This window comes from Desmodus rotundus, chromosome X (genome assembly GCF_022682495.2).
Source record: "Desmodus rotundus isolate HL8 chromosome X, HLdesRot8A.1, whole genome shotgun sequence".
Lineage (NCBI taxonomy): Eukaryota > Metazoa > Chordata > Mammalia > Chiroptera > Phyllostomidae > Desmodus > Desmodus rotundus.
This window is the reverse complement of record NC_071400.1, coordinates 62,456,313-62,480,038: the sequence shown is the minus strand read 5'-3', so window position 1 is coordinate 62,480,038 and position 23,726 is coordinate 62,456,313. Positions and strand designations below refer to the sequence as shown.

Genomic DNA, 23,726 nt, shown 5'->3' with positions numbered 1-23,726 from the left:
TATTTTGTGTCTCTGTATTTTACTTAGCATAACACTCTCTAGATCCATTCATGTTGTAGCAAATAGCAAGCTCATTCTTTTTATGATTATCATTCCATCATGTCTGTGTCACTGCTGCTTTTTTTAAAAAAGATTTTATATATTTACTTTTAGAGAGAGGGAGAAGGAGGGAGAAAGAGAGGGAGGGAAACATCAATGTGTGAGAGAGGCATCAATCGGTTGCCTCTTGCATGCCCCCAGCTGGGACCCTGGCCAGCAACCCAGGCATGTGCCCTGACTGGGAATCAAACTGGTGAATTTTCAGTTCTCAGGCTGGCACTCAATCCAGTGATCTACACCAGTCAGGGTTGTATCACATCCTCTTTTTCCATTCATCTATCAATGGACACCTAGGTTGCTTCTATATCTTGGATATTGTAAGTAATGCTGTAATGAACATGGTGGTGTATATATCTATTCAAATTGGCGTTTTCGTTTTTTTCTGTAAATACTGAAAATTGATGTTTTAATTTTTTTCTGGTAAATACTTAGAAATGGAATTGCTGGGTTATGTGGTAGTTCTATTTTTATTTTTTTGAGAAATCTCCATACCGTTTTCCATAGAGGGTACAACTTACAATTCCACCAAAAGTGCACGTCGGTTCCCTTTCTCCTCATTCTTGCCAGCACTGTAATGTTATTTGTCAATTTATTGATGATGGTCATTCTGACATGTGTGAGGTAATAATCTTATTTTGCTTTTGAGTTGCATTTCCATGATGATTCATGATGTTGACCATCTCTTCATGTCTATTGGCCATCTGCATGTCTTCTCTGGAGAATGTCTCTTCGTGTCTTCTGCCCATTTTTTTATTGTGTTCTTTATCTTTTTTGTTATTGAGTTGTATGAGTTCCTAATATATTTTGGGTCTCAGCTACTTATTGGAGATGTCATTTGTGCATACCTTCTCCCATTTAGTAGGTTGTCTTTTTGTTTTGTGATGGTTTCCTTTGCTGTGCAAAACCTTTTCAGTTTTACAAAATTCCACTTGTTTCCTTTTTTCCATTGTTTACCTAGTTTGAGGGAACATATCCAAAAATATATTACTAAGAATCATGTCAAATATTATACCATCTATGTTTTATCTAGAAGTTTTATGACTTCTGGTCTTACATTTAAGTCTTTAATCTATTTTGAGTTTATATTTATAGATGATATGAGAGGTGTCCAGTTCTTTTCTTTTTTTGCATGTATCTGTCCAGTGTCCCAAAACAACTTGTTGAAGGTACTGTCAATGCTCCATTGTATGTTATTGCCTCCTTTGGCTCAGGTTAGTTGACCATATTAGCAAGGGTTTATTTTGGGGCTATTCTGTTCTATTGATGTATGTGTCTGTTTTTGTGCCAGTACCATATTGTTTGGCTTATTATAGCTTTGTAGTATAGTTTGAAATCGGGTCATGTGATACCTCCAATTATGTTCTTTTTTCTCAAGATTGGTTTGGCTATTTGTAGTCTTTTGTGGTTCAATATAAACATTAGGATTATTTTTTCCAGTAATGAGAAGAATGTCATATGTATTTTTATAAGGATTACATTGAATCTCTAGATTGTTTTGGTAGTATGGTCCTTTTAACAGTATATCCTTCCATTTATTTGTGTTCTCTTTTCTTTTTTTATTTCTTCAATGTCATAGTTTTTCGAATCATCTCCTTGGTTAAATTTATTCCTAGGTATTTTATTCTTTTGGTACTATTGTAAATGGGATTATTTTCTCAATTTCTCCTCTGATCATTTGTTATCAATGTACAGAAATGTGATGGATCTGTATATTGATTTTTGTCTGCTACTACATACTTGAATTCATTTATTAATTCTATTAATTTTTGGTGGATTCATTAGGGTTTTCTGTATATAGTGTAATGTCATCTGCAAATAATGACAGTTTTACCTCTTCCTTTGCAGTTTGGATGCATTTTATTTCTTTTTCTTGCCTGATTTCTGTGGCTAGGACTTCCAGTACTAGCCACAGAAACTGGGGTTTGCCAGGTGGTACAGGCCAAAGTCAGCCCCCACCTGTGTTTTGCCTGGGGCACCCTGCCTGAGCTATGAAGCAATCTGAGATGGCTGCTACTTCTGCTGGGCTTAGAGTTTACCAGGAGAAGCCAAGCTGTGAATCTAGGCTGGCTGCAGCTAGTGCTGGCCTGAGGCTCACTGAGGTCAGCTGTTGCTTGTTTGAGAGGATTTAGGAAGTTGTGAAGCATGAGCCAAGACCAGCCATTCATATGGAAAAGCAGTTTGGGTGGGACAGAGTCTCTGGGGACCTATAAGGTAGGTCAGACAGTGTTAGCCAGGTTAAGGGAGTCTCAGATATGGCACTAGCTTGCCGGCTCTGTGGCTCTGTGGGGGGGAGGGTTTAGAAAAGAGACAATGGGCTGTGGTTCCCTTGATTTCTCCCAGCATGCTACTGGTTTCTCCTACTATGCTATTGGTGCCTTTCAAGCTGCTACCCCAGTGCTGGCGTTCAGAGGGAGTGAGTATGAGTCCATGAGTCCATGTGTGGGCTCTTTAAGAGGAACTGCTTGGGACTCCAGCACTTTCTTTCACTGACTCAATCCCTGCTGATTTTTGCAGCTAGAAGTTGTGGGGACTTATCTTCCTGGCACTGGAACCTTGCTGAGGGACCTGGTGTGGGACTGTGACTCCTCACTCCCAAGATATCCCTCCTGAATTTTTATGCACCACACATGGTGGTGGGACCAGCCTGTTTTGCATCTGCACCCCTCCTACTAGTCTAGATGGATGTGATTTCTTTAATGCTATAGTTGTCAGGCTTCCATTCAACTTGATTTCTGAGTGATAGTTGTTCTATATTTTAGTCGTAATTTTGTTGTGGTTTTGCAAAGAGGTGAGCCATGTCTGCCTATGCTGCCATCTTGACCAGATGTTCCATTGCTTTTTAGTCTATTTTGTTTATTTCCTCTCTGAACTTTATTATTTTCCTTCCTTCTATGTCCTTTGGGTTTTTTTTTTTTCTTTTACTAGTTTCCTTAGGTGAAAAGTCGCATTGTTCATTTGGGATTTTTCCTGCTTCTTGAGGTAGGCCTGTATAGCTATAAACTTTCTTCTTATAGGTATTTTTGCTGCATTCCCATGAATTTTGTAAGGTTGTGTTGTTTGTTTAGTACCATGTTGTTTAATGTCCACATACTTGTGTTTTTTGCCTTTTAAAAAAATGCTCACCTGAGGATATATTTATTGATTTCAGAGAGTGCAGGGGGTGGGTGGAGAGAGAGAGAGAGAAACATCTATGTGAGAGAAACAGCAACTGGTTGGTTGTCTTCTGTATTGCTTCTACTGGTGACCGAACCTACAACGTACATATGTGCCCTGACAGGGTATTGAATCCATGACCTTTTGGTTTATGGGATGATGCTCCAACCAATTGAGCCACACTGGCCAGGGCGTCCACGAATTTTTTTTTTTTTTTAACTTTTCCTCCTGTAGTTAATTTCTAGTTTCATGCTATTGTGGTCAGAAAATATGCTCAATAAAATTTCAGTCTTCTTCAGTTTATGGAGACTTTTTTTGTGGCCTAATATGTGGTCTATCCTGGAAAATATTCCATGTATACTTGAGAAAAATATGTAATCTGCAGTTGAGGGATGAAATTTTTTATGAATGTCTCTTAAATCAATATGGCCTAATGTGGCATTTAAGACCATTATTTTCTTATTAATTTTCTGCCTGAATTATGTATCCATTGTAGTAAGTAGGGTATTAAAGTCCTCAACTACTACTGTATTACTCTTTTATTTTCTGTCTTTCTGTCTATTAATATTAGCTTTATATACTTGGGTGTTCCTATGTTGGGTCCATAGATATTTACAATTGTTATATCCTCTTCTTGAATTGACCCCTTTATCATTATGGAAAGTCATTCTTTGTCTCTTTTTATATTATTTGTTTAAAGAGTATTTCATCTGGTATGAATATTGCTCCCCCAGCTTTCTTTTTCTTTCTATTTGCATGGAATATCTTTTTCCATCCCTTCATTTTCAGTTTGTTTGTGTATTTTGATCTAAAGTGAGTCCTTTTTAGGCAGCATATAGGTGAGTCTTATATTTTTATTCATTCTGCCACCCTATGTCTATTAATTGGAGTATTTAGTACATTTACATTTAAAGTAATTATTTATAGGTATGTGATTATTGCCATTTAAAAATTTGTTTTTGTTTCTCTTCTCTGTTCCTTTCTTCTCTTGATATCTTCCTTTGTGGTTTGTTGGTTTTATCTAGAGTTTTTTTAAAGGAGTTCGTATCCTTATTTTATTTTATAATTTTAAAGATATTTTTATTTTTTTCTTTTTTCAAAGTATGTTTTATTGATTATGCTATTATAGTTCTCTCATTTTTTCCTCCTCTTTATTCCCCTCTGCCCTATACCCCCCTCCCACCAGTATTCCCCCCACTTAGTTCATGTCCATGGGTCGTACATATAAGTTCTTTGCCTTCTCCATTTCCTATACTGTTCTTAACCTCCCCTTGTCTATTTCGTGCCTATCATTTATGCTTCTTATTCCCTGTACCTTTCCCCCCATTCTCCCTTCTCCCACTCCCTGCTGATAACCCTCCATGTGATCTCCATTTCTGTGGTTCTGTTCCTGTCTAGTTGTTTGCTTAGTTTGTTTTTGTTTTTGTTTTTGTTTTTGGTTCAGTTGTTGATAGTTGTGAGTTTGTTGTCATTTACTGTTCATATTTTTGATCATCTCCTTTACCTTAGACAAGTCCCTTTAACAGTTAATATAATAAGGGCTTGGCTCCAAGGAGTTAAAGAAAAAACATTTATTCAGACTGGTAGGAGGAGTGGAGAGGAAGCGTGGCAGGTGGTTCCTGGAGAAGCAGGTCCTCCAGGCAGGTGAGGCAGTGGCTGATAAACCAGGAGGAACAAGTGGAGAGTGAGACAGATCGAGCAACCCAGGGTTCCAGCAAGGGAAAACAAAGCCTCAAAACCTCTGGATGTAAAAATCTGTGGGGGTTTCGGCAGCAGGAGAAACTCCCAGCCTCACAGGAGTTATTTATTTATTTATTTTTAGACAGAGGGAAAGGAAGGGAGAAAGAGAGGGAGAGGAACATCAATGTGTGGTTGCCTGTTGCATGCCCTCAACTGGGGACCTAGCCCACAACCCAGGCATGTGCCCTCACTTAGAATTGAACTGGTGGCCCTTTGGTTTTTAGGTTGGCGCTCAATCCACTGAGCCACACCAGCCAAGGCCATCTGCCTATTTTCAATAAAGCTGTTTGGGGTTTTGTTGTTGTTGTTATTATTGAGATGTATGATTCTTTTGTATGTTTTGGATATTAACCCCTATTGGATGTATGGTTTGCAAATAACCTTTTTTTATTTGGTAGGTGGCCTTTTCATTTTGTTAACTGTCTCCTTTGCTGAGCAGAAGTTTTTTAGTTTGATGTAGTCCTACTTCATTATTTTTACCTTTGGAATCAAATCCAAAAGGACACTCCTGAGACTGATGTCAAGAAGCTTGCTGTTTATGTTTTCTTCTATGTGTTTTACGGTTTCAGTCCTTATATTAAATACTTTAATCTATTTTGCATTTGGTTTTTTTTTTAAATTTTACTTATTTACTTTGAGAGATTGGGGAAGAGAGAGAGAGAAACATCAATGTGTGGTTACTTCTTGTGTGCCCCCACAGGGGACCTGGCCCACAACCCAGGCATGTGCCCTGACTAGGAATCCTTTGGTTTACAGGCCAGCACTCAATCCACTGAGCCACAGCAGCCAGGGGTATTCTGAGTTTGTTTTTTAATGTATGTATGGTGTAAGATAGTGGTCCAGGTTCATTCTCTACCATGTGGCTGTCTACTGTTCTCTACACCATTTATCCTTTCCTCATTGTATATACCAGGCTCCTTTGTTGTAAATTAATTGAACTTACATGTATGGTTTTATTTCTGAACTCTGTATTCCATTGCATTGATCTTTGGGTCTGTTTTTTCTTAGCCTCATCCAAGCACATGATTATTCACTTTAGAGAGAGGGGTAGGGAAGGAGGGAAGGGGAAGAGAAAGAGGGAGACAGAGAGACAGAGAGAGAAACATCGATTGGTTGCCTCCTGTATGCGCCCTGACCGATGACCGAACCTGCAAACCCAGGCATATGCCCTGACTGGGAATGGAACCCGAAACCTTTCAGTTTACAGAATGATGCTCCAACCAACTGAGCCACACCAGCCAGGGCCTATTTTAATGTTAGTGCCATACTTTCTTGATTACTATTGCTTCATGATAAAGTTTGAATTCAAGAAGTGAGATACCTCCAGCTTTGTTCTGCTTTCTGCAGATTGCTTTGACTATTGGGGGTGTTTTGTTGTTTCATACAAATTTTAGGATTTTCTTCTCTTTCTGTGAAAAACGACATTGAATTTTTGCTAAGAATTGCATGGAATGTGTAGATTGCTTTGGCAGTAGGGATATTTTCACAATATTTATTCTTTCCATCCATGAGCATGGATTGTCTTTTTATTTTTGTCTTCAATTTCTTTCAGTAATGTCTTACAGTTTTTAGTGTACATGCCTTTCACCTCAATTAATTTTATTCCTAGATGTTTTATTTTTTTAATGCTGGATGTTTATTATTTATTCCTAGATGTTTTATAAATGGTATTATGTATTATTTTCTCTTCCTTATATATCATTATTAGTGTATAGAAACAGCAGATTTTTGTATATTGATTTTGTTTTCTGCAACATTATTAAATTTGATCATTTGTTCTAAAAGTTTTGGGCATAGTATTTAGGATTTTTAATTTTAATTTGTTATTAACACATAATTGACATATAATATCCTATTTGTTTCAGGTGTACATCATAGTGATTGATATTTATATACATTCTGTAGTGATCCCCATGGTAAGTCTAGTTACCATTTCTAACCATACAAAGTTACTATAGTATTATTGACTATATTCCTTATGCTGTACTTTACATTTCCATGATTTATGTATTTTATAACTGGTAGTTTGTAGCTTTTAGTCTCTTCACCTATTTCACTCATTCCCCAATCTCTCTCCTCTCTGGTAGCCACCAGTTTGTTTCTCTGTATCTGGGAGGATATTTCTGTTTTTTTTTAAATCATATGGTATTTGTCTCTCTCTGCCTTATTTCACTTAGTATAATACCCTCTGGGTCCATCCTTGATACCACAAATGGCAAGACTTCATTCTTTATATGGTTAAGTAATATTTCATTTAATATATGTATCTTCCTTATCCATTAGTTTTCTGATGGACACTTAGGATGCCTCCATATCTTTGCAATTGTAAATAATGTTGTAATGAACATAGGGGTACATATAGCTCTCTGAATTAGTGTTTTTATTTTCTTTGCACAAATACCCAGAAATGGAATTGGTGGGTTGTATAGGAGTTTTATTTTTCATTTTTGGGGACTCTCCATACTGTTTTCCACAGTGGCTGCACCATTTTACATTCCCACCAACAATGTATGAGGGTTCCCTTTTCACCATGTCATTGCCAATAGTGGTTGTCTTTTTTGATAAGGAGCTATTCTGACAGATTAGAAGTAATATTTCATTGTGGTTTTGATTTTCATTTCTCTGATGATTAGTAATGTTGAGCATCTTTTCATGTGCCTGTTGGCCATTTGTATGTCTTCTTAGGAAAAGTGTCTATTGAAATCCTCTGACCTTTTTTTTTAATTTTTTTTTTTTATATTAAGTTGTATAAGTTCCTTATGTATTTTACATATTAACCCTTTATACGATATATGATTTCCAAGTGTATTTTACCTTTCAGTAGGTTTCTTTTTCATTTTGTTGGGGGTTTGTTTACTGTACAAAAGGTTTTTATTTTGATGTAATCTCATTTATTTTTGCTATTGTTACCCTTGCCTAAGCAGACTAGTCCAAAAATATTTCTATGACCAATGTCAAATAGCATACCGTCTACATTTTTTCAGGGAGTTTCATGGTTTCAGGTCTTGCATACAAGTCTTTATTTTGGATTTGTTTTCATATATGGTGTAATAGTCTTGTTTTCTTTTTTGCATGTATTGGTCCAGTTTTTCCAACTATATTTATTGAAGAGACGGTTTTGCCCCAGTGTACATTCTTGCCTCTTTTGTCACACATTAAATGACCATATATTTGTGGGTTTATTTTTGGGTTCTCAATTCTGTTTCATTGTTCTACACGTCTTTTTTTTTTTTTTCATGCCACTAAAATAGTATTTTGATTATTGTAGCTTTGTAGTATAGTTTGATATCAGGGATTGTGCTATCCCCAGCTTTGTTCTTTTTTTCCCCTCAGGATTTCTTTGGTATTCGGGGGGTTTTATAGTTCAATATAAGTTTTAGGACTCTTTGTTCTAGCTCTGTGAAAAATACCATTGGTGTTTTCATGGAGATTGCATTAAATATATGGAATCTTTTGGTCAGTATGTACATTTTAACAATAATAATTCTTCCAAGCCATGAGTATGGTATATTTTTCCATTTATTTCTGCCATCTCTAATTTCTTTCTTCAATGGCTTATAGTTTTCATAACAGATTTCACCTGCTAGGTTAAATTTATCCCCAGGTATTTTATTCATTTTGATGCTGTTGTAAATGGGATTTTTAAAATTTCTCTTTCTGATAGTTCATTAGTATTAGTATAGACAAGAAGGCAATTTCTGTATATTAATTTTGCATACCATAATTTTACTGAATTCATTTATTGGTCCTAATAGTATTTTGTGAAGTCTTCAAGGTTTTCTATATAAAGTATCCAAGTCATCTACAAACAGTGACAGTTTTACTTCTTTATTTTTCATTTGGATGCCAGTTATTAATTTTTTTAACTAATTGCTAGGACTAGGACTTCCAATACTATCATGAATAAAAGTGGCAAGAGTGGATATCCTTGTCTTGTTCCTGATCTTGGAGGAAAAACTTTCAACCTTTCATCACTGAGTTTGGTGTAAGTTGTGGGTTTGTCATATATGGCCTTTAGTATGTTAAGGTATGTTTCTTCTATAACCACTTTGTTGAAAGTTTTTATCATAAATGGATTTAGAAATTTTCATATGCTTTTTCTGCATCTATTGATACAATCATATGATTTTTATCCTTTGTTTTGTTAATATGTATTATATTGATTGATTTGCAAATTTCGAATAGGGCTTCTTATATATAATATCATGTAAACTGCAACTAGAGATAGATACTTTCACTTTTTCCTTTCCAATTTGAGTATCTTTTTTTCTTTTCCTTGCCTAATTGGTTTGGATAAGTCTTACGATACTATGTTAAATGAAACTGGCATAGAGTGGGAATCCTTCTATTGCTCCTGTTCTTAGAGGAAAAGCTGATTTTTGTTTTTTGATCATGTAGAGAGATTTTATTAATTTTTTAATTGTTTATCCCATTACAATTGTCCCAATTTCTTTTTTTCCCTTTTGCTTCCTTCCACCCAGCCTACCCCTCTTGCCCACAGACAATCCCCTCCCCATTGTCCATGTGTAATTCATACATGTTCTTTGACTAGTCCCTTCCCCTTCCTTATACCATTCCACCTCTCCCTCTTCCCCTGTTATAGCTATCAGCCTGTTCCATGTTGCCATGCCTCTGGTTCTATTTTGCTTATTAGTTTATGTTGTTCATTGGATTAGTTATAAGTGAGGTCATACAGTATTTGTCTTTAATTGCCTGGCTTATTTAGCATAATGCTCTCCAGTTCCACCAATGCTGTGGCAAAGTGTAGGACTTCTTTATTTCTGCTGCATAGTATTCCATTGTATAAATGCACCACAGTTTTTTAATCTACTCATCTGCTGATGGGCACTTGGGCTGTTTCCAACACTTAGCTATTATAGATAGCACTTCTGTGAATATTGGGGTGCACAGATTCTTTTGAATTGGTGTTTCAAGATTCTTAGGGTATAACCCAAGCAGTGGAATTGCCAGGTCAAAAAACAGTTCCATTTTCAGTCCTTTGAGGAAATTCCTTACTGTTGTCCACAGTGGCTGCACCAGTCTGCATTCTGCCCAATAGTGCACTAGGGTTCCCTTTTCTCCACATCCTCACTAGCACTTATTGTTTGTTGAAAAGCTTAGATTTTCACAGCTGTGTATAATGTTAGCTGTGGGCTTGTCCTATAGTATTTATTATGTTGTAGTACATTCCTATTGTATCCACTTCATAGGGAGTTTTTTCTTTTTTCATAAATGGATGATTAGCTTTGTCTAGTTGTTTTTTGCATCTATTGAGATGATTAAATGATTTTTATGTTTTATTTTATTTGTGGTGTGTCATATTCGTTCTTTTGTAGATATTGAACCATCCTTGCACCCCTGAAATAAGTCTGTCTTGGTCTTACCATATGATCAAAAGACATCATGTGCTGTTGAATTCAGTTTGCTAATATTTTGTTGAGGATTTTTATGTGTATTTCATCAGGAATATTTGGCTGGTAATTTCTTTTCCTTGTGGTTTCCTTTTCTGATTTTGGCATCAGGGTAGCACTGGCTTTGCAAACTGAGTTTGGAAGTGTTCCTTCCCCTTCTATTTTTTGGCAAAGTTTAAGAACATGTATTAATTCATCTTTAATGTTTGGTAGAATTCAACAATGAAGGTATTTTATCTTGGACTTTTGTTGGGAAGCTTATTGTTACTAATTCAATCTCTTTCATAGTAATTGAATTGTTCAAATTTTGTATTTTTCTTTCATTCAGTTTTGGAAGTTTGTGTGTTTAGAGCACTTATTGACTTCTACCATTTTTTTTCAATTTTTTTGGAGTATAATTGTTCATAGTAGCCTCTTATGTTTCTTTGTATTTCTGTGTATCTGCTGTAATGTGTCCTCTTTAAATTCTGATTTTATTATTTGAGCCCTCTCTGTTCATGAGCCTTGCTAAAGACTTGTCTATTCTATTTTTCTTTTTGAGGAATCAGCTATTAGTTAAATTTATCTTTGCTATTTTCTTTCCAGTGTCTATTTGATTTATTTCACTCTAACCTTTCTTATTTCCTTCATGCTAAGAGGACTTAGTTTGTTCTTTGTCTAGTTCCTTGAGGTGTAAAGTTAGTTCGTTAATTTGAGATCTTTCTTGTTTCTTAACAGCAGTGTTTATTGCTATGTTCCTCTCTGTTAAAACTGCTTTTGTTGGCCCTGGCAGGGAGGTCAGTTGGTTAGAGCATTGTCCCAGTACACAAGGTTGTAGATTTTGTCAGGGCACATACAAGAATCAACCAATGAATATATAAATAAGTGAAACAACAAATCAATATTTCTCTCTTTCTCTCTCAAATCAATAAATAAAAAATTAAAATAAAACTGCATGCCATAAAATTTAGTATATCTTATTTCAAATTTCATTTGTCTTGAGTTTTTAAAAAAATTCTCTTTTGATTTACTCTTTGACCCATCGAATTTTTAGTAGCATGCTATTAGGCTCTGTATATTTGTAGATTTTTCAGTATTCCTTTTGTAATTGCTTTGTACTTTCATATCATTTTTGTCTAAAAAGATCATTGGTATGATTTCCATTTCCTTCAATTATTAATTATTGTTTTCTCTTCTAAAATATGATCTTAGAAAATATTCCATGTTTTCTTGAGAAAAATGTGTGTTCTCCTGGTTTTGGATGGAACATCTTGTAAATATGTTAATCTGATCTAATGTGTTATTTAAATCAAATGTTTCATTATTATTTTATTTTTTTTTACTTTATTGTTATCATCGACACTATTACAGATATCCTCATTTTCCTCCTTTTGTCCATCTCCACCCAATCCCTAGCCCACCTCCCATCTGGCAATAGCCACACTGTTGTCTGTGTCTATGCTTTATGCATGTAGATTATTTGGCTGATCTCTTCACCTTTTTCATCTATTCCCTACTCCCACCTCCCCTCTGACAGCTGTCAGTCTGTTCCATGTATCCATGTCTCTGTTTCTGTTTTGTTCAACAGTTTATTTCGTTCATTAGATTCCTCATATAAGTGTAATCATATTGTATTTGTCTTTTTCTGACCGGCTTATTTCTCTTAGCATAATAATCTCCAGGTCCATCCATACTGTCACAAAAGGTAAGATTTCCTTCATTTTATGGCCATGTAGTATTCCATTGTGTAAATGTGGCACTGCCTTTTTTTTTTAATTCTCACCTGAGGATATGTTTTATTCATTTTAGAAAGAGTAGAAAGGAAAGAGAGAGAAACATTGATGTGAGAGAGAAATATCAATCAGTTGTCTCCCATATACACCCCAACAGGGGAATGAACCCACAACCTAGGTATGTGCCCTGACCATGAATTTAACCTGCAACCTCTGGGTGTACAGGATGACACTCCAACCAACTGAGCCATCCTGCCATGGCTTTACCACTGCTTTTGTACTCATTTATCCACTGATGTGCAATTGGGCTGTTTCTAGATCTTGGCTATTGTGAATAATGCTGCTATGAACATAAGAGTACATATATTTTTCAAATTGGTATTTTGGGATTCTTAGGATATATTTGCAGAAGTGGGATCTCTGGATTAAAAGGCAGTTCCATTTTTAATTTTTTGAGAAAACTCCAATACTGTTTTCCGTAGTGGCTACACTGGCCTACATTCCCACCAATAGTGCAGTGAACAAAGGGTTCACTTTTCTCTACATCCTCGCCAGCACTTGTTTGTTGATTTATTGATGGTAGCCATTATGGCAGTTGTGAGATTATATCTCATTGTGGTTTTAATTTGAATCTCTCTGATGATTAGTGACATTCAGCATTTTTTAATATATCTATTGACCATCTGTATGTCCTCTTTGGAGAAGTGTCTATTTAGGGCCTTTGTCCATTTTTTAAAAGATTTTATTTATTTAATTTTGACAGAGAGGAAGGGAGGGAGAAAGAGAGGGAGCGAAACACCAATGTGTGGTTGCCTCTCATTCACCCCCTACTGGGGACCTGGCCAGCAACTCAGGCATGTGCCCTAGACTGGGAATTGAACCGGCAACGTTTTGGTTCGCAAGCTGGCACTCAATCCACTGAGCCACACCAGCCAGGGACCTTTGTCCATTTTTTTATTGGATCGTTTGTCTTCCTGGCATTAGTTGTATATGTTCTTTTTATATTTTGGCAATTAACCCCTTATCAGATGTATCATTGGTGAATATGTTCAGTCATACAGTGGGTTCTCTTTTCATTTCGTTGTTTTTTTTTTTTTTTTGGGCTGTGCAGAAGCTTTTTAGTTTGAAGTAGTCCGATTTGTTTATTTTTTCCCTTTGATTCCCTTGCCCTAGGAGTCATAATGGCAAAAACATTACTGCGTGAGATGTGTTAGATTTTACTACCTATGTTTTCTTCAAAGATTTTCATAGTTCCGTGACTTACATTTAAATGTTTTATCCATTTTGAATTTATTCTTCTGTAGGGTGTAAGTTGGTTTTATTGTATGTACCTAATTTTCCCAACACCATTTATCGAAGAGACTGTCTTTACTCCCTTGTATGCTCTTGCTTCTTTTGTCAAATATTAATTGACCATATAGGCATGGGTTGATTTCTGGATCTTTGTTCTATTCCATTGATCTATATGCTTGTTCTTATGCCAGAACCAGGCTGTTTTGATTGCAGTGGCCTTATAGTATAGTTTCACATCAGGTATTGTGATACTTCCAAATTTGTTCTTACTCAAGATTGCTGAGGCTATTCAAGGTCTTTTTTTGATTCAATATAAACTTTTGGAATACTTGTTCTAGATCTGTGAGATATGCCATTGGTATTTCAATAGGAACTGCATTGAAACTATGGATTACTTTGGGTGGTATGGACATTTTAATGATGTTAAGTCTTCCAATCCATGAACATGGTATGTGCTTCTACTTTGTATGTTCCTCAATTTCTTGCTTCAGTGTTGTATAATTTTCCAAGTACAAGTCTTTTACACCCTTCATTAAATTTATTCCTAGGTACCTTATTTGTTTGTTGTTGTTGTTGTTGTTGTTGTAATAGTGAATAGGGTTGTTTTCTTAGTTTTGCTTTCTGATAGTTCATTATTGGTGTATGAAAATGTCCCTGATATCTGAATATTAATTTTGTATTCTGCTACTTTGCCAAATTCATTGATTAGTTGTAGCAGTTTTTTAATGGAGTTTTTAGGCTTTTCTATGTGCAACGCCATGTCATTGGTGAATAAAGATGACAATTTGGATGCCTTTTATTTCTTCTAGTCTGATTTCTGTGGCTAGTACTTCCAACACTATGTTGAATAAGAGTGGTGAAAGTGGACATCCCTTTTTTGTTCCTGATCTTAAGGGAAACACATTTAGTTTTTTCTCATTTAGTTTGGCTGTGGGTTATTCATATCTGGCCTTTATTACATTGAAGTAATAAATGTTCCCTCTATTTCCACTTTACTGAGAGTTTTTATCATGAATGAATTTTGGATATTATCACATGCTTTTCTGGGCCTATTGACATGATTATGTGGTTTTTATCCTTCATTTTTTTAATGTAGTGTATCACATTTATTGATTTGGGGATAGTGTACCGATCTTGAATCCTCAGAATAAATCTCACTTGATCATAGTGTGTGACCTTTATAATGTATTGCTGGATCTGGTTAGCAAATAGTTTTTGAGGATTTTAGCACCTATGTTCATCAAGGATATTGGCCTATAATTTTTTTTCTTGGTATGTCTTTATCTGGTTTTGCAGTTAGGATAATGCTGGCCTCATGAAAGGAGCTTAGGAGTCTTCTCTCATCTTGAATTTTTGGAATTGTTTGAGGAGAATAGGTGTTAGTACTTCTTGAATGTTTGGTAAAATTCATCTGTGAAGCCATCCGATCCAGGACTTTTATTTATTGGGAGTTTTTGGATGACTGCTTCAATTTCACTAGCTGTAATCTGTCTATTCAGATTCTCTGGTTGTTCCTAATTCAGTTTTGGAAGATGTAGATTTCTAGGAATTTATCAATGTTTTCTAGTTTGTCCAATATGTTGGCATATTGTTCATATTTTCTTTTTTTAAAATATTTTATTTATTTATTTTTTTAGAGAGAGGGGAAGGGAAGGAGAACGAGAGGGAGAGAAACATCAATGTGTGGTTGCTTCTTATGTGCGACCTAGGATCCTATTAGGCTTCTATTAGGTTCCTAGGTTCCTATTAAGAACCTATCCCACAACCCAGGCATGTGCCCTGACTGGGAATCAAACCAGTGACTCCTTGGTTCTCAAGCCACTCTCAATCTACTGAGTCACACCAGCCAGGGATATTCATAATATTTTCTTAAAATCTTTTGTGATTCTTTAGTGTCAGTTGTAACTTCTCTTTCATTTCTGATTTTATTTATTTGAGTCCTCTGTTTTTTTTCTACATGAGTCTGATGAAAGGATTGTTGAACTTGTTCATATTTTCAAAGAACCAGCTTGTGGTTTCATTGATCTTTTGTATTGTTTTTTTATAATCTACATTGTTTACTTTCACTCTGATGTTTATTGTTATCTTCCTTCTATTCACTCTGGGTCTTAGTTTTTTCAGTTCGTTTAAGTGTAAAGTTAGATTGTTTATTTGAGATTTTTATTGTTTCCTGGAGTAGGCCTATAATGCTATGAATTTCCTTCTTAGGACTGCTTTCATTGTGTCCCATAGCTTTTGAGTTGTTTGTGTTTATTTTCATATGTTTTAAGGTAACTTTTCATATGTTTTGATTGCATCCTTGACCTCACTCTTAACCCATTCATTGTTTAGTATCATGTTATTGAGTTCCATGTCTTTGTCAGATTTTTGTAAAAAACACAGTTCCATTGTGTTTTTCAGATTTTTTTCTTGTGATTGATTTCTTGTGTCAAACCATTATGGTCAGAGAAGATGCTTGATATGATTTCAATCTTCTTAAATTTATTGAGGCTCATTTTGTTTCCTAACATGTGGTCTCTCGTAGAAAATGTTCCACATGCAGTTGAAAAGAATGTATATTTTGCTGCTTTAAGGTGAAATGCTTAAATCCATATGATCTAGTATGTTATTTAAGGTGGCCATTTCCTTTTTGATTTTCATCCTGGAAGATCTATCCATTGAAGTCAATAAGGTGTTAAAATCCCCTACTATGACTGTATTACTGTCAATCTCTCCCTTTATGTCCATCAAGATTTTCTTTATATATTTAGGTGTTCCTATGTTAGGTGCATAAATATTTACTAGTTATATCCTCTGGTTGGATTGATCCTTTTATGATTATATAGGGTCCTTCTTTGTCTCCTAGTGTAGCCTTTGTATTAAAGTATAATTTGTCAGAAAAAAAGTATTGCTACCCCAGCTTTTTTTCCATTTCTATTTGAATGGAATATCTTTTTCCATCCCTTTACTTTTAGTCTGTGTGTCTTTCGTTCTGAAGTGGGTCTCTTGTAGACAGCATATATATATGGATCTTGCTTTCCTATCCATTCAGCTACTCTGTGTCTTTTAAATGGAGAGTTTAAGACATTTACATTTAAAGGGATTATTGATAGGTACATATTTATTGCCATTTAAATTTTTAACTCCGTTCCTCTGTTTTTTATTTTGTAGTCTTGGTTGTAGGTCTTTGCTTTTCATCACTTTGAATATTTCATGCCAATCTCTTCTGGGTTTAAATGTCTGTTGAGAAATCAGCTGACAGTCTTATGGGAGCTCCCTTGTAGATAATTAACTGCTTTTCTCTTGTGGCTTTTAAGATTCTCTCTTTGTCCTTAACCTTTGCCATTTTAATTATGGTGTGTCTTTGTGTAAGCCTATTTCCATTCACCTTGTTTGTGTTTGTCTGTGCTTCCTGGACTTTTGTGTCTTTTTCCTTTACCAGGTTAGGGAAAGTTTTGGTCATTATTTCTTCAAATAATTTCTCTATTGTTTGCTTGCTCCTTTCTCCCCTGGTACACCTATGATGTGGCTATTGTTATGCTTCATGTTGTCCCAAAGTTCCTTTAAACTATCCTCACTCTTTTAAATTTTTTTCTTTTTGTTACTCTGATTGGGTGTTTTTTTCTTCCTTATCTTTCAAATTGCTGATTTGATTCTCTGCTTCATTCAACCTACTTTTTATTCCTTTCAGTGTATTCTTGATGTCAGATAAGGTATTTTTCATTTCAAACTAGTTCTTTTTCATGGTTTCTACATCCTCTTTTATACTGTTGTAGTTCTCACTAAATTCTTGAACATCTTTATAACCATTACTTTGAATTCCATGTCTCATAAATTGCTCACCTCCATTATATTTAGCTCTTTTTCTTGAGATTCCTCCTGTTCTTTTATTTTGGGTCTGTTTCTTTGTCTGCCCATGTTGGCTATCTTTTTGTGTTTGTTTCTATGTATTAGATAGATCTGCTATGACTCCCCATCTTTGTGGCATGGTAGTAGTAGATATCCTGTGGTGCAGTCTCCTTGATCTCCTGAACTGGGGCTCTAGGAATGTTCCTTGTGTGAGTTATGTGAGCCCTTCTGTTTTAACTGCGTCTTGATTGCTATTGCCCTGTTTGTACGTGCCATCAACCCTCAGGCTATCTGAATGTGAGGCTCAACCCTGACCATGGCGTGCAAGCTGCTGTGCAGATGCAGTCTCGATGAGCCTTCTTCTGTAAATCTTTGGTTATAAGACTCCTCTTCAGCTAGTCTTTAGTTAGTTATTCAGGGTGATTATTATTTAATTTAATTGTATTTCCAGTTTGATCCTGGGAGAAGGTGAATATAAGATCTACCTACTCTGCTACCATCTTGAAAGTCTTCAAATGTTTGATTATTAATTTTCTGTCTGTATGATTTATTCTTTGTTAAAATTGGGTTATTGGAATCCCCTAGTCTTATTGGAGACTATTTATCACTTTATATCTGCTAACACTGCATTATATAATTATTTGTTCCTGTGTTGGCTACATTAATATTTACAAATATTATATCCACCTGTTAGATTGACCCCTTTATCATGATATAATGACTTTGTTTGTTTTGAATGCCTTTTTTCTTAAAGTCTATATTTTTAATGCTGTAACTTTTCCAGCTTTCTTTGATTTCCATTTGCATGGAACATCTAATTACATTCCTTCACTTTCCATCTGTTTCTTTAAAGCTAAAATACATCTCCTGTTAGCAGCATATAGTTTAGTCTTGTTTCTTAATCCATTTAGGCACTCTTTTTTTTTTTTTTAGAGAAGTTCATTTACATTTAAAGTAATTATTGACAGATACAAATTTGTTGACATTTTGTTATTTACTGGCTGTTTTGTATTTTAGTGTTCCAGTTGCCTTAATTACTGCCTTCTTTGTTGAATTTATGATTTTTTTGTAATGGTATTATTTGATTCCATTCTCTTTAATCTTTTTGAATCTACCATAGTCTTTTGCTCTGTAGTTTTCATGAGAATTATATCAAACATCTTATAGATTTAACATTCTTTTATGAAGATAACAACTTCCATCATACACAAAAACTTTTTTCTATTGTGTATTGAATAATAATTATTGTTGCTATAGTTATTTTTTAGTAGTCTTGTTCTTTATTATTAGAGTTAAGTGCTAACATTCCACTGGTACAGTATTTGAGTAGTCTGAGCTTTACTATATACATACCTTTACCAGTGGTTGTACATTTTCATGTTTCCATGTTACTAATTAATATTCTTTATAGTTTGTAGAACTCCTTTCAGCATTTATTGTATGGCAGATCTAGTGCTGATGAATTCTCTCTGCTTTTGTTTGTCTCTGAGAGTCTTTATCCTTCATTTCTGAAAGACAGCTTTGTTAATTTGAATATTCATGGGTGGCAGTTTTTTTCTTCTTTTTTCTTTCTTTGAATTTTTGAAAATTTTTTATTATACTTTTTCCATTACCATTTAGTCCCCTTATATCTCTTTCTCCCCCACAATCACCACACTGCTCTCCACGTCCGTGAGTCCTTTTTCCTTTTTGCTCAATACCTCCACCTCCTACCCTCTCCAACCCCTTATCTGTCATCCTGTCTCTATTTTGCTTGTTAGTTCAGTTTGTTCATTAGATTCCACATGAGAGTGAAATCATATGGTATTTGTCTTTCCCTGACTGGCGTATTTTCCTTAGCATAATGTTCTCCAGGTCCATCCATGCTGTTCCAAAGGGTAAACTTTTCTTCTTTTTTATGGCCAAATTCTATTCCATTGTGTAAATGTCCCATAGTTGTTTTACTCACTCATCTACTGTTGAACACTTGGGCTGCTTCCATATGTTGGCAATTGTAAATAACGCTGCAATGAGCATAGTGGTGCTTATGTTCTTTTAAATTAGTGTTTTGGGTTCCTTTGGATACGCTCCCATATTCCCAGAAGTGGGATCACTGGGTCAAAAGGCAGATCCATTTTTAATTTTTTGAGGTATCTCCATACTACTTTCCACAGTGGCTGCACCACTCTGCATTCCCACCAACAGTACAAATGGGTTCCCCTTTCTCCACATCCTTGCCAGCACTTATTTGTTGATTTATTGATGATAGCCATTCTGACAGGTGTGAGGTGATATCTCATTTTAATTTGCATTTCTCTGATGATTAGAAAAACAGTAGTTTTTCAATGTCACTGAGACTTCCACAATCTATTCCCTTTTGCAGTTTCAAAACTATCGGTCTCCTTCTGTCTTTACCTTCCCCCATATTTAGCACTGATTCCATGGTCTATTATTAAAATCTTTCTCTTGGCAAAACTATCTTTTTTCTCACCTTCTCTTTCACCTGGCTGTTGAAATCCCAGGTCTGGATTGACCTAAACCACCTACTTCTGCCAACCCCTGAACAATTTAACCTTCCTGGAAGGTTGGGAACACTCTAAATTCATGATTACTTGCTTCAAATAGTCACTCAACACTTTCTGCTAATAACACCACATTGGTCCATCCTGAGAGTTTCATACCTTCTCATTCTACCAAACCTTGGACTGCCAGTTCTCCCTCCCTCCATGCTCACCTAATGCTTTATGCTTCATACAGGAAACAAGGACCTTAAATAGGAACTTTCTAATCTTTCAGCAGTATATTTATAAATCAACCTGCACCTGCCTGCATTTTCTTCTGTCTTTCTGCTAAAACAGAGCAGATATCCCTTTCTGTCAAAGGTCAGTTCTTCTACACATGCTGTGTATTCTATTCCTTACTATCTTCTCAGGGACCTTGCTCCATTTTTTAAAAAAATCTGATTACTATATTTTCAACCTTTTCTTCTACTCTAATTCTCTTTTTTATTGTTGTTCAAGTACAGTTGTCTCCATTTTCTCACTACCACTTTCCCCTACACCTCCCACCCTCAATCCTTACCCCTTTTGGATTTGTCTGTGGGTCCTTTATACATGTTCCCTGAGGATCCTTCCTCTTCTTTCCCCCATTACCCACTCCTACCTCCCCTCTAGTTACTATCAGTTTGTTCTTAATTTCAATGTCTCTGGTTATATTTTGCTTGCTTTTTTTCTTTTGTTGATTATGGTTCTACTTATAGGTGACATCATATGGTATTTGCCTTTCACCACCTGGCCTACTTCACTTAGCATAATGCTCTCCAGTTCCACCCATGCTGCCCCGAAGGGTAGGAGCTCCTTCTTTCTTTCTGCTGCATAGTATTCCATTGTGTAAATGTACCATAGTTTCTGGGTCCACTCATTGATTGATGGGCACCTAGGTTGCTTCCAGCACTTGGCTATTGTAAATTGTCCTGCTATGAACATTGGGGTGCATAGGTTCTTTTGAATTAGTGTTTCAGGATCCTTAGGGTATAATCCCAGTAGTGGAATTGCTAGGTGAAAAGGCAATTCTGTACTGTTTTCCACAGTGGCTGCACCAGTCTGCATTTCTACCAACAGTGTATTAGGGTTCCATTTTCTCCACAACCTCGCCAGCACTTGTTTGTTGATGTGTTTATGATGGCCATTCTGACCGGTGTGAAATGGTATGTCATTGTGGTTTTAATTTGCATCTCTCTGATGGCTAGTGACACTGAACACCCTTTCATTTGTCTCAGGGCCCTCTATATGTCCTCCTTGGCTAAATGTTCAGGTCCTTTGCCCATATTTAAACATCATTTTTAAAAGATTTTATTTATTAATTTTTAGACAGAGGGAAAGGGAGAGAGAAAGAGAGGGCGAGAAACATCAGTGTATGGTTGCCTCTCGCATGCCCTGCACCAGGGAACTTAGCTTGCAACCCAGGCATGTGCCCCGACTGGGAATCGAAGTAGCAACCCTTTGGTTTGCAGGCTAGCACTCAATCCACTGAGCCATACCAGCCAGGGCCTTTGCCTATTTTTTAATTGGGTTGTTTGTCTTCCCGAAGTGGAGTCATGTGAGTTATTTATATATTTTGGAAATCAAACCCTTGTCCAAGATATTATTGGCAAATATATTTTCCCATACGGTTGAGCCCCTTTTCATTTTGCTGATGTTTTCTTTAGCTGTGCAGAAGCTTTTTATTTTGAGGAAGTCCCATTTGTTTATTCTTTCCTTTGTGTCCTTGCTCTAGGGGACATATTGGTGAAAACATTGATGCGTGGAATATCTGAGATCTTCCTGCCTATGTTCTCTTATAGGACTTTTATGGTATCATGACTATTTTTAGGTCTTTAATCCATGTTGAGTTTATTTTTGTGTATGGTGTAAGTTGGTGATTGAGACTCTTTTTTTTTTTTTTTGTATGTAGCTGTCCAGATCTCCCAACACCATTTGTTGAAGAGACTATTTTTACTTCATTTTACGTTTTTGCCCCTCTGTCTAATATTAATTGACCATAGAGACTTGGGTTTATTTCTGTGCTCTCTATACTGTTCCATTGATCTATGTCTGTTCTTATGCCAGTACCAGGCTGTTTTGATTACAGTGGCCTTGTAATATAGTTTGATGTCAAGTATAGTGATCCCTCCTCCTTTGTCTTTTCAAAATTGCTGCAGCTATTCAGGGTCGTTTATGGTTCCACATAAATTTTTGAAATGTTTGTTCTATATCTGTGTAATATATCATTGGTATTTTAATAGGGTTTTCATTGAATCTATAGATTGCTTTGGATAGTATGGACATTTTGATGATGTTGATTCTTCCAATCCATGAACATGGTACATGCTTCCATTTGTTTGTGTCTTCCTTAATTTCTTTCTTCAGAGTTTTACAGTTTTCTGAGTATAGTATTTTTACCTTCTTGGTTAGGTTTATTCCTAGGTACTTTATTTTTCTTGTTGCTATAGCAAATGGGATTTTTTTCCTGATTTCTGTTTCTGATATTTTGTTGTTTCTGTACAAAATGCTTTTGATTACTGAATATTGACTTTGTATCCCACTGTTTTGCTAAATTCATTTATTAGGTTGAGTTGGTTTTTGGTGGAGTTTGTAGGGCTTTCTATGTACACTATCATGTCATCTGCGAACAATGACAGTTTTGCTTCCTTCTTTCCAATTTGGATGCATTTTATTTCTTTTTCTTGTCTGATTACTGTGGCTAGGAATTCTAATACTATGTTGAATAGAAGTGGTGAAAGTGGACATCCTTGTCTTATTCCTGATCTTAGTGGGAAAGCTTTTAGTTTTTTGCCTAGTCAATATGATGTTGGCTGTAGGTTTTTCATACATGGCCTTTATTATGTTGACATATGCTCCCTCCCACTTTTCTTAGTGGTTTTATCATAAATTGGTGCTGTACCTTATCAAATGCTTTTTCTGCATCTAATGATATGATCATGTGACTTTTGTCTTTTGATATGTTCAGGATTTTTGTATCTCTGTTCATCAGCAATATTGGCCTGTAGTTTTCTTTCTTTGTTGTGTCTTTATCTGGTTTTGGGATTACGATGATGCTGGCCTCACAAAAAGAGTTGGGGAGTCTTCTCTCTTCATGGAAATTTTGGAATAGTCTGAGAAAGATAGGTATAAGCTCTTCTTTAAATGTTTTGTAAAATTGTGCTGTGAAATGGTTTGGTCCAGGGCTTTAGTGTGCTGAGAGTTTTCTGATTACTGCCTCAATTTCACTAGCCGTTATCAGTCTGTTCAGGCTTTCTGCTTCTTCTTGATTCAGTTTTGGAAGATTGTATTTTCTAGATATTTGTAAAGTGTGTACTCTTTGATGCATATTTCATTTATGGCACTTGTGGAGATACTCCCATATATGAACACATATGCTTCATTGTAGGTGATAAAAATGTTGCAAGGGTACTCAGTACTCTTTAACGAAGGAACAACTAAATAAACTATCGCTTAGAATGTCCCTTGGTATATGGTGTTATATAAATAGTTTCTACGGTTTTGTCATTTTAAATATTATTTTCTTTACCTTGCATTTCCAAACAGATTGCAAGCTTTCTGAAGTCAGAAGCATTGTTTATGTTTCGTTTTATCTTGAATGACAAGAATAATGTTCTGTATGTAACAGATGTTCAGAAAAGTAATTATTAAATTAACCAACTATTAATTGGACCCCTACTATGATACAAAAGCATTCTTCAGGTTTGAAAACCTAAAGATGAATAAAACAGAACTTTTGAGAAAAAATTACTCTGTTATACAATGTAATGTCTTGGGGCAGTTGAAATATTGGGATAAATCTATTTTGATATGGAAAAATTATTAAAACATTATTAAGTGGTTTAAAACAAATTGCAGAATTGTGTATATGATATGATATAATTTATATTCAAAACCTCTTGTGTAAAAGTGTATTACTTAAGTATTTTCTCTATTTAGATATAAATAAATAGAAAAAGGTCTAAAAAGAA

At 35.5% G+C, this 23,726-nt stretch overlaps 1 protein-coding gene across 7 annotated transcripts in view; it reads left to right on the top strand.

The window, feature by feature from the left end:
• Nucleotides 1–23,726, top strand: part of NBDY (negative regulator of P-body association) — a 41,629-nt gene that overhangs the window by 5,646 nt on the left and 12,257 nt on the right. For 4 of the 7 annotated variants that reach the window (XM_053917617.1, XM_045198650.2, XM_045198651.2 and 1 more), the window contains one exon: nt 6,858–6,908. The exons of 1 other annotated variant lie outside the window; for it this stretch is intronic. The gene's annotated coding sequence lies outside the window, so the exon portion shown is untranslated. Of the gene's footprint in view, nt 1–6,857; nt 6,909–8,869; nt 8,978–23,726 lie in introns of all 7 variants that reach the window. 2 more of the 7 variants (XM_053917616.1, XM_053917615.1) reach the window with 1 other exon arrangement.